Source organism: Pogoniulus pusillus, chromosome 4, assembly GCF_015220805.1.
Source record: "Pogoniulus pusillus isolate bPogPus1 chromosome 4, bPogPus1.pri, whole genome shotgun sequence".
NCBI lineage: Eukaryota > Metazoa > Chordata > Aves > Piciformes > Lybiidae > Pogoniulus > Pogoniulus pusillus.
Genome location: NC_087267.1, coordinates 22,152,837 through 22,164,840, shown reverse-complemented (window position 1 = coordinate 22,164,840; position 12,004 = coordinate 22,152,837). Strand labels below are relative to the sequence as shown.

Sequence of the window (12,004 nt, the reverse complement as noted above, 5' to 3'; positions counted from 1 at the left end):
GAATCATTAGTAATATTCCACAGTGCTTTGGGGAAAAAAATGAATATATCCATGGCTGGTACAACCTGTGATTTAGGTAGGTTTGGCTTCAGACTTTGGGTGCCACTGGAGGACAGAGGAAATACTTGTTATCTGAGGTTTTTAAACAAGAACTTTAACCAAAAGGCCTCGATTAAATGTCCCTGGTGGTATTTTACTTCATTACACTTTCAGGCAAAAAGGGTCTGATTCATAGTTTCTCTGTTGGTTTTTTGGTGAATGTTGATGACTGTATTAATTGCTAGAAAAGAATACATGTAGTATGAAGAAGTCTGTTACAGAAATCAAAATCTGAGCTCAAGTTGTTTCCAGGTCTCACTGATCTGGTACAAATCATTCCAAAATGAGTGAGGGACATTTGCAGATGTGGACACAAACAGAATCACAGAATGTCACAGAATAACAGAATGTATTTGGCTGGAAGAGACCTACAAGATCATCCAGTCCAACTTTTGACACAGCACTGAAGAGTCAACACTAAACTATGTCCCTATGTGCTAGGTCCACATATTGATTAAATATCCCCAGAGATGGTGATTTCAGTACTGCCCTGGGCAGACCATTCCAGCCTTTGAGAGCCTTTTCAGTGAAGAAATATTTCCTAATATCCAGTCTGAACCTCCCCTGACACAGCTTGGAACCATTTCCTCTGGTCCTGTCCCTTGCTACCAAGGAGAAGAGGCTAACCCTCCTTGCTCCAACCTCCCTTCAGGTGGTTGTGGAGAGCAATGAGGTCTCCCCTCAGCTTCCTCTTCTCCAGACTGAACACCCCCAGCTCCCTCAGATGCTCCTCACAGCCCAGGTGCTCCAGGCCCTTCTCCAGCTTTGTTGCCCTTCTCTGAACACACTCCAGCCCCTCAATGTCCTTTCTCTAGTGAGGGGGCCAGAACTGAACACAACAATTGAGGTGTGGCCTCACCAGTGCTGAGCACAGGGGCATGATCACCTCCTGTCCCTGCTGGCCAAAGGGTTTCTAATCTGATCCAGGATGCCATTGGCAGCACACAGCTGACTCATGTTCAGTTGACATTCAACCCATATGCCTGAGCATTAGAACCAGCTTTTAGCATTTAGGGTTGAATTTAGGGTTCTTGCACGCTCTTATCAATTATTTTCACAAATACCTTTATAACCACTCTCTGTTGGACAGCCTTGTTGTTTATCTCCAGTTTAGGGACAACCATCTGCTCTTACCTTCAGAGAGGCTCCTTTCTTTGTTCTCTGTGTGCATGACTGGTTGGCCTTTCCCATGGAATTTTTCTTTCCCGCCTTGCATTGTAATTTAGCTGAGGTTCTGTAGCTGGTTTATTTTCTCCTCTTAAAATTTTAATAACAAAAGGTTTTTCAGACTCTTGGCAAGTTATTCCAAGAGGGGTTGTCTTCTGCCAGGAGCCTTTCTTGGCTTCCACATTGCTCCATTTGGTGCTCTTTCTGCATATCTGGGTTTAGCGCTGATGTGTTTTCTTCTCGAGCCTGTTTGGACAGAATCTGCAAGTATGTGCTGTCAGGCACAAGCATGGTAGAAATCTCTAGGATCTCTGGATGCACAGCAGCCTCAGTGCTGCTGCTGAGCACTAATTCCACCCAGGTGTCCCAGATGGTTGTGATAAATTCTTGAATCCTGCCCTGAGAAAAATTTCAAGTGGAGGAAAAAAATCCAGAAAACGTTTGGAGTGCAGTGGTGGAGTATACAGAGATGTTATGTGCAGTTCCTGATTCTGTTGTTGTGGTTAGGGGCGAAGTTCTCTATACCTCAGCAATCTTTTTTACAGTTTTGCTGCAGGAACTACAATTTACTGAGAGCTGTTAGTTCAGAAACAAGTTAAAATCTGTCTTCTAAGCTTAATAGACGCTAGAAATCAGTCCTACGCCTGTAAGGGCAGTCACAGGTTTGCGCTATAGAAGGGTTTAGACTGGACTTTAGGAAGAAGGTCCTGTGAGGTTGGTGGAATGTTGGGAAATGGTGCCCAGGAAGGTGGTGGAGGCTCCATTACTACCCATCAAGGTCAGGCTTTATGTGTCTCTCAGCAACTTGATCTAGCTAAAGCATTGGGGCTGGTCGATCTGGAGAAGAGGAGTCTCTGAGGTGACCTAATTGTGGCCTGCCAGTATCTGAAGAGAGCCTACAAAAAAGCTGGGAAAACACTTTTCAGTACATCAGGGAGTGACAGGATTAGGGGGAATGGAGTAAAGCTGGAGGTGGGGAGATTCAGGCTGGATGTGAGGAGGAAGTTGTCAAGCATGAGAGTGGTGAGAGCCTGGCATGGGTTGCCCAGGGAGGTGGTTGAGGCCCCATGGCTGGAGGTGTTTCAGGCCAGGCTGGCTGAGGCTGTGGGCAGCCTGCTCTAGGGTAGGGTGTCCGTGGCCATGGCAGGGAGGTTGGAACTGGCTGATCTTGTGGTCCCTTCCAACCCTGACTGATTCTATGATTCTATGATAAATTACTGCAGCACAGTAGGGGGAATTGTGGCAAACATGAGATGGCAGCTGGCCTAGAGTAGGGTGTGGAAATTAAAGAAATTTTTAAAAAAAGCCAACAACAAACCACCAACTAAAGAAAAGTTTTGAAGGAATTTCCCTGTTAGGTGACTCAGTGTCCACTGTGTCTATCCCTTGGTTTTATAACTTTGTTCCTGAACAGCTCCAGAGTTTTTTCCACTGTGTGTCACACACCACATGTTTTATTCACATTCCAGGTATCCCACACTTGTTTTCACAGACATAAAGAAAAAGAAAATGTAAGATAGAGATTTTTTTCCCCTCCTCTTTCTCCCCCCCCACTTTTCCCAGATCTTAGGCTATTTATAAGTTGCACAACTTGGTGTGGAAGCACCGTGACCAAAGTGCAAGCATAGAGTTTAATTATCAGTTATTCTTTTTTGATGTTGGTTTGGCAGCCAGACAGAAGTACATTGCTGATGTCTACTTGAAGTGTTCTACAGACAAAGCAGAAAGATCTGAGTAAACATTTTCATTGTGTCCTTCCCAATGCCTGCTACTCTAACTGCCATGAGAGCAAATATGCGTTCTACAGGTGGTGGGTGTGAGGAATTTCGATTGTTTCAGTTAATTTGCTTGAACCTTACAGGCTGGAGAGGTGGGCACAAGCCAACCTCATGAGGTTCAACAAAATCAAGTGCAGTGTCCTGCATCTGGCTTGGGGCAATGCCAAGCATAAATCCAGGCTGGGCAGTGAGTGGCTGGAGAGCAGCCCTGAGGAGAGGGACTTGGGGGTGCCGCTGGACCAGAAACTCAACATGAGCCAACAGTGTGCACTTGCAACCCAGAGGGCCAGCCAGGTGCTGGGCTGCATCAGGAGAAGTGTGGCCAGGAGGTCGAGGGATATAATTCTCCCCCTCTATTGTGCTCTGGTGGGACCCCACCTGAAGTACTGCATCCAGTTCTGGAGCCACTATTACAAGAAGGATGTGAAGGTGCTGAAATGTGTCCAGAGAAGGGCCATGAGGATGCTCAGAGGGCTGAAGCAGCTCTGCTGTGAGAACAGACTGAAAGAGTTGGGGCTGTTCAGTCTGGAGAAGAGGAGGCTCCAGGTGACCTTCTTGTGGCCTTCTAGGGTCTGAAGGAGGCCTACAAAAAAGCTGGGGAGGGACTTTTTAGGCTGTGAGGAAGTGACAGGACTAGGGGGAATGGTGTAAAGCTGGAGGTGGGGAGATTCAGACTGGACATGAGGAGGAAGTTGTCAAGCATGAGAGTGGTGAGAGCCTGGCATGGGTTGCCCAGGGAGGTGGTTGAGGGCCCATGGCTGGAGGTGTTTAAGGCCAGGCTGGCTGAGGCTGTGGGCAGCCTGCTCTAGGGTAGGGTGTCCGTGGCCATAGTAGGGGGTTTGAACTAGATGATCCTTGTGGTCCCTTCCAACCCTGACTGATTCTATGACTCTGTGATTTTGTGAAGCACAGCTTTTTTTCAGCTTGAGAAGGAGTTATAATTGATTTGGCCAGATCTTGCCTTAAACATATGACTCTTACTCAAGAGAACTCAAGTGCTTGGTAGATGTCCATTTCATCAGTGTTAAAAAAAAAATCTTTCCAAAGTGAAAGGCACAAAATTTCAACACACGAAACTAAATGCTTGGCTACTGCTTCTGATGGGGAGTAGCACACAGTCATTATCAAAGCCTTTTGCCTTTTGCTTTGGCTGACAACTTCCCTCCGCATTCCATATATGTGTAGGAAGGGACATTTCTCCACATTGGAAGACAGCTAATGTGGAAAGGGAGTTCTCTGAACTGCAGAGTACATTCTGCTTTGGAAAGGATTAGTTTGTAGCTTTGTCTGGATACGTGTGAACCGGATGCTAGTCAGCTACTGTGGACAATTCTGGAGCCCCCACCACAAGAAGAACATGAAACTGTTGGAGTGAGTCCAAAGGAGGCCACACAGATCTTCAGAGGACTATAGCAGCTCTGCTGTGGGGACAGGCTATGAGAGTTGAGGCTCTTCAGCCTGGACAAGAGAAGGCTTCGAGAAGATCTTGTAGTAGTCTTAGAGTATCTGAAGGAAGGCTGGAGAGGGTCTATTGACAAAGTCTTGTAATGACAGGACAAGAGGTAATGGGTTTAAATTGTCAGATGGGAGATTCAAACAAGATGTTAGGAAGAAGTTTTTTTCCAGTGAGGGTGGTGAGACACTGGCACAGGTTACCTAGGGAGGTTGTGGCTGCTCCCATCCTAGAGTGTTCAAGGCCATGTTGGGTGAGGCCATGAGCGACCTGTTCTAGCAGGAGGTGTCCCTGCCTACAGTGGGGAGTTGGAACTGGATGATCTTTGAGGTCTCTTCCAACCTTAAACCATTCTATGATTATATACTGAGGTAGAGCAAAACTCTCATCTCAGTTCTCATGTCACCCTAAGTCATCAGAACTTCTGTGACTATAATAAATTAAGACTGGTTTTATCCTAATGTAAATGAGTGAAGGAGCCAAGTTGTTGTAAATATACAAGTAAATGCCAAGTTTTGTAAGTGTACAACACCTTGCAGCAGTTCCTTTCTTCAATGCACATCTTACTCTGTCCTTAAAGAACACTTTTTGCTCTCTTCTTTATTCACTACAATCATTATATTGAGCCAATCATCATATTTCATCCAGCAGTGTTTCCAAGTGGACAAGAAAACCAATGGCATCCTTGCATGGATCAGGAGCAGTGTGGCCAGTAGGAGAAGGGAGGTTATTCTGCCCCTGTACTCAGCACTGGTCAGGCTACACCGTGAGTCCTGCATCCAGTTCTGGGCTCCTCAATTCAAGAGAGATGTTGAGGTACTGGAATGTGTCCAGAGAAGGGCAGTGAAGTTGGTGAGGGGCTTGGAGCACAGCCCTGTGTGGAGAGGCTGAGTGAGCTGGGGGTGTGCAGCCTGCAAAAGAGGAGGCTCAGGGCTGACCTCTTTGCTGTCTACAACTGCCTGAAGGGAGGCTGTAGCTGGGTGAGGGTTGGTCTCTTCTCCCAGGCACCCAGCAACAGAACAAGGGGACACAGTCTCATGTTGTGGTGGGGGAGGTCTAGGCTGGATGTTAGGAGGAAGTTGTTGTCAGAGAGAGTGATTGGCATTGGCATGGGCTGCCCAGGGAGGTGGTGGAGTCGCTGTCCCTGAAGGAGTTCAAGCAAAGCCTGGCTGAGGCACTTAGTGCCATGGTGTAGTTGACTGTCTAGGGCTGGGTGCTAGGTTGGACTGTATGATCTTGGAGGTCTCTTCCAACCTGGTAGATTCTATGATTCTATTGTATGTTTCTATATAGCTGTATCTATTGTAAATGTCTGCTTGTATATTGTGTTAAGCTGTAAAAAAATATAGCTTCATTTCTTTAATTTTCTGCTACTAAGTCCAGTCTGGGTGATTTTCTTAAGTTTGTGTGTGGGGAAACACCAAAACCATCACAGATGTATCAGTAAAAAAGGAAGGAGCATGTCTGTGTCCTGTGTTTTGGGTTGGGTTTATTTGGTTTGTTTGTTGGGCTTTTGGGGGGTTTTTGGTGTTTTTTTTTGTCTGTTTTTTTTTATTATTTTTTTTTATTTTATTCTAGCTTGATAAACTCAGATTTAGCTTTGTCATCTCACTTCCAAGTGCTGCAATTACTTCTTAGATTATTTCACTTTCTGTCACACTGATGGACTGAACTTGGGCACAGCAGCCTTAATTACTTTTTTTTTCCTTCTTTTTTTTTTTTTTTTTCAAACAGTTAAACCACAGGACACTGTGCAGTTTTCTTCTTGGCAACTGCTTTTTTTTCCATGCTGCCAGGACATTGTTGAGCTCTTCTCACTTTCTCTTGGCATGGATGCAAATAGCATCTCTTTGTTTTATGGGTTGCAGATCACATTTTTCAGTGGATGGCTTAAAAACTCAAGAGGAAGCCTCTAAAACTTCAACTTGTTTGACCCTGGTCAGCTGCTTTTCTAATATGCTTCTAAGATTTTAAGAGTTTCTGTCCTAATTGGTGGCCCTTTGCCAAGGCATGAGATGGTTTCAAACAGTTCAAATCATGGACACTTTTTCATGTCCTCTTTGACTTCTTTAGAGCAGTGTACTAGCTATGCTTGTTGCCCAAATCTAAAAGTAAGGAAGGAGTAAGAAAGAATAACCCCCCTATCCTACTTGTTCCATGTTGTTGGGGATGCATTCAGTGACATTTGCCTTACAGTCAAATGCAAGATATGTCACTTCCCTATTGAGAGGGAACTTGAGAGCAAATTGATCCACCTTTACCTGTCCTGTACTAATTCAAAGCCATTGCTGCTGTATGTTGACTCACACAAGAGGCTTAAAAGGAAAAGCTATAGGCTGTCTGATAAACCATAAAATCATAGAATCAATTAAAATGAATATGATCTTCTTGAGAAATTCTTTTTAGGGAAAAGACTATCAAATCCAGACATGAGGAATGAATGTTCATCATTTGCAGATAAAGCAAACAATTTAAACACTTTCAAGGAGATCCTCTTTCTATGGCCATGATTATGAAGACCTTATTGACTTTTATAGAATCATAGAATCAAGCAGGTTGGAAGAGACCTCCAAATTATCCAGTCCAACCTAGCACCCAGCCTTCTCCAGTCAACTAGACCATGGCACTAAGTACCTCATCCAGTCTTGTTTTGAACATCTCTAGGGACAGAAACTCCACCACCTCCCTGGGCAGCCCATTCCAACGCCAATCACTCTCTCTGACAACAACTTCCTCCTAACATCCAGCCTAGACCTCCCCTGGCACAACATGAGACTGTGTCCTTGTTCTGTTGCTGGCTGCCTGGCAGAAGAGACCAACCCCACCTGGCTACAGCCTCCCTTCAGGCAGTTGTAGACAGCAATGAGGTCAGCCCTGAACCTCCTCTTTTGCAGGCTGCACACCTCCAGCTCACTCAGCCTCTCCTCACAGGGCTGTGTTCCAAGCCCCTCACCAACTTCACTGCCCTTCTCTGGACACATTCCAGTACCTCAACATTTCTCTTGAAATGAGTAGCCCAGAACTGGACACAGGACTCAAGGTATGGCCTGACCAGTGTTGAGTACAAGGGAAGAATAACCTCCCTTGTCCTACTTGTCATACTCTTCCTCATCCAGACCAGAATGCTGTTGGTTCTCTTGGCCACCTGAGCACACTGCTGGCTCATCTTCAGCTGCTATCTACAAGTACTCCCAGGTCCCTTTCTTCCTGGCTGCTCTCCATCCACTGTCCCCAGCCTGTAGCACTACTTTTGTGGCCAAAGTGCAGAACTCTGCACTTGACCTTGTTAAATCTCATCCCATTGGCCTCTGCCCACCCAGCCAGCCTATATTCTAATCAAATATTTCCTCCCTCACTTCATGTTAAACAAAAATAATATGTGAAAATAGACCAACTTCTAAAAATTACCTCCAAAATTACCTGGCATGTGCCAAGTAACTGGATAATCCCAGTGTTCTGGGATTAATTTGCAACATTAATATTTACAGTTAACATTTTACAAACTTTAGTGCCATAGTCTAGTTGACTGGCTAGGGCTGGGTGATAGGTTGGACTGGATGATTGTGGAGGTTTCTTCCAACCTGGTTGTTTCTATGATTCTATGATCTGTCTTATGAAGGGAGCCTGAGGGAGCTGGGGTTCTGCAGCTTGGAGAAGAGGAGCCTGAGGGCTGACCTCATCAATCTTAATAAAAATGTAAAAGGTGAGTGCCAGGAGGCTGGGAGCCAGGCTCTGCTGGGTGATGCCTGATGACAGAACAAGGGGCAATGGGTGGAAGTTGAGGCATGGGAAGTTTCATTTACACACGAGGAGGAATTTTTTCCCTGTAAGGGTGGCACAGTCTTGGAACAGGCTGCCCAGAGAGGTTGTGGAGTCTCCTTCTCTAGAGATTTTCAAACCCTGCCTGCACATGCCCATGTATGAACTGCACTAGATTACACTCTTGCTTTAGCAGGTCTATTGGACTCGATGATCTCCTGAGGTCCCTTCCAACCCCTAATATCCTGGAATCCTGTGATTCTGCTCAGCTGATACCTGCTGTCCACTGGCTACTGAAAATACTGTCCCCATTCTGACTTGGGCAAGTTGTCTTTCTGCAAGAAAAGATAATTATACAGCTGATTGAGTTATTGCCATTCCAGTCACTCTGTGACTCTTGTTGGTTGGTGTTGTACATAGTGTGTTGCTTCATAAAGACCTTGGAGTGCTGGTGGACAGCAAGTTCTGCATGGGACAGCAATGTGCCTCTCTAGCCAAGAGAGCCAATGGCAGCCTAGAGTGAATCAAGAAAAGTGTGTCCAGCAGGGCTAGAGAGGTTCTTCTCTGCTCTGCAGTGCTGAGACCACACCTGGAATACTGTGTCCAGTGTTGGACTGCCCATTTCAGGAGAGACAGGGACCTGCTGGAGAGAGTCCAGTGGAGAGACATGAGGACAACTGGGGCACTTGAGCATGAAGACAGTGAGAGCCCCGGGGCTGTTTAGTCTGGAGAAGACTGAGAGGGGATCTGATAAATGTGTACCAATATATGAGGGGTAGGTGTCAAGTGGATGGGGCAAGTCTCTTTTTGGTGGTCAGCAGCAATAACACAAGGAGCAATGGATACAAACTGGAACACAGAAAGTTTCACATCAACATGAGGAGAAATTTCTTAACAGTGAACAGGCTGCCCAGAGAGGTTGTGGAATCTCCTCCTCTGGAGACTTTCAAAACCTGTCTGGATGTGTTCCTGTGTGATCTGCACCAGATTCTCTGGCCCTGTTCTGGCAGGGAGGTTGGACTGGATGATCTCTGGAGGTTTCTTCCGACCTCTAACACACTGTGATTCTGTGACTATGATAACCATCGCAGGTGTCTGGTTTAGGAGCTGTCGTCCTTACCCAGGAGATTCCTGCATTTTGCCCCATTTTTGTGATGGTTCTCCAAGTTATGGCTTTCACTTACACTGAAGACAACATTGTCTAACAATCTTAAGCATCTTACAGTGCTTTTGTTCTGTTTTCCTGTCCAGGATTTCTCATAGGCTTCTTAAATGATAAGTGAGGTTGGTTAGATGTAAGCAAAGATAGATATTCATGTAATGCAACTCTATGAAATAGGCATGACCACACTGCTTGCTTTTCTATTTGAGAACTTAGGAATGTGAAGTTGCAGCTGTGCTAGTGTAAGAGCAACAGCATTAACTGTTGTAATAAAATAACCTCACTGTTGCTACCCTTACTTCTTTTACCTGAGCTGGAAATGCCCATGGAAGCTTGCCTCATTGTTCCATGGCTCTCTGCTTTGATTCCTGTTCCTGTCTCTCCTGCAGCAGTAGCCTGACCTTTAAACCCATCTCCTGGAGTAGATTTCAGTTTTGCTCATGCTGCTGAAAGCTCTACAGGCGTGGGGGTTTGGCATAGAATGCTGTCAGAATACAACTCTATCTGTTAAAAGAAATCCTGGGCCTCCGAAATTCGCATTTAATTGTTTTTTTAGTTGAGATGATTTAAATTTGGAGTAGAATATTCTTAGTGTGAGTGACTTCTGAATCCATCTCAAAGTTGGGTTGTATGAGGATCAAGTCATGCCTTACTTTTGTGAGATGCATTACCTGGAAATTCTTTTTTTTCTTTCAATGTGAATGTAGGTCTCAGTGATTCAAACACAATGGCACAGCCTGAGTGCTCTCTGTAGAGCTTCTTCTGTCCATCATTCTTCTCTCTTCTTCTCTCTGCCCCGTGAAAAAGTTTCTAACTGTGCTGCTGTTGATCTAACTGTAGTTTAATTTTAGTGATGGCAAACCCTCGAGGTCTCTGAGGTTCTGGGTGTTTGGCAGTATTTGTATTGCACTCTTAATGGTGCTTCAGAATGAGAAGTGAGTTTCATCTGTGTTTAGTTTAGTCCTTGCACTGTGATTCATGAAGATGCTGGGCTGACCAGCATGTATTTATCAACATCTACAATGAATCATTCTCAGAGCAGAAATTGTTGTTTCAAACCAGCTGTGCAGAGACAGTTAATTTGTCAAAACCATTTATCCTTTCTGAAAAGCCAGCATGAACTGTGCGGCTAAACCTGCCTTCTTTAACAACAGTTCAAGATTACTGCTCCTCAAAGATACCAGAACTATAGAGACAAATCAACCATAGCAGATCTAGGGACGTTTCTGAGGAACCAAATCCTTTCCAAACTTTTCTGCTTTGAAGTTCTGCTGCTCTTGTTAGAAATTTGGGCTATTTCACTGACTTCCTTTAAGCAATGAAAAAGCCCCAGTCTCCCCTGGGTATAAAGTACACTGTGGTGAATTAGGAACTTTACCTTCCTACACCAAAGTAAAATTCTCCAGACCAGCTCAGATGGCTTGGAAGTAAGGTAATGCTATATTTACAGTAAGCTAAATTTGGAAGCATGAATCCAAAATATATTTACTGATGATCTATGAGGTCTCTTCCAACCTTGTTGATACTGTGATACTGTGATAGTGTGTGATACAATTATATACAGTTGAGAAATAATATAGCAATCCAATGCTCCCCCCAACCCACACAGAGTCCAGAATTTCCAATTACAATCTATTCAGTTTTATTTCAATGTATTTGAATATTCCAATTACAGCCAATTTCTTTTATTAGATTATTGCATTTTATTCCAATTTTCCAATTTAAATGTATTCAAATTTCTAAGAGGATTCCAATTACAACCAATTTCTCATATTAGAGTATTCCAATTTATTCCAGTTTCTTAGAATATTCCAATTGCAACCAATTTATCTTATTAGAATATTCAAATTTATTCCAGTTTTCCAAATCAAATGTATTCAAATTTCAGAGTATTTCAATTCCAACCAATTTATCTTATTATAGTATTCCAATTTATTCCAGTTTCTTAGAATATTCCAATTGCAACCAACTTCTCTTATTAGAATATTCCAATTTATTCCAATTTTCCAATTCAAATTTATTCAAATTTCTTAGAGTATTCCAATTACAACCAATTTCTCTTATTAGAATATTCCAATTTATTCCAATTTCTTAGAATATTCCAATTGCAACCATTTTTTTCTTATTAGGTTACTCCAATTTATTCCTATTTTCCAGTTACAATTTATTCCAAATTCTTAGCATACTCCAATTTCTTAGAATATTCCAGTTACAGCCAATTTCTCTTATTAGACTATTCCAATTTATTCTAATTTCCTAGACTATTCCACTTACAACTAATTTCTCTTATTAAACTATTCCAAATTAGTCCAATTTTCCAATTCCAATGTATTCCAGTTTCTTAGACTATTCCAATTACAGTCAATTTCTCTTATTAGAATATTCCAGTAAGCCTTAGTCCATGACATACAGACAATAATGACACAGGACTGACTTTAACTCCTCAGAATGGAAAATCCTAAGCTTCCCTAATCACCCCTTCATTTGCTTTGGTTGGTGTTCCTGTCCCTCCTGGCAGCAGGAGTAGCCTGACCTTGAAGCTCATCTCTTGGAGTAGAAAATTTCAGTTTTGCTTATGCTGCTTGA

The 12,004-nt window shown here is 43.7% G+C and overlaps 1 protein-coding gene across 1 annotated transcript in view; it reads left to right on the top strand.

Annotated features, from left to right (window-relative positions):
- The window catches only part of ANO2 (anoctamin 2), a 246,683-nt gene that overhangs the window by 79,339 nt on the left and 155,340 nt on the right, over window positions 1–12,004 (top strand).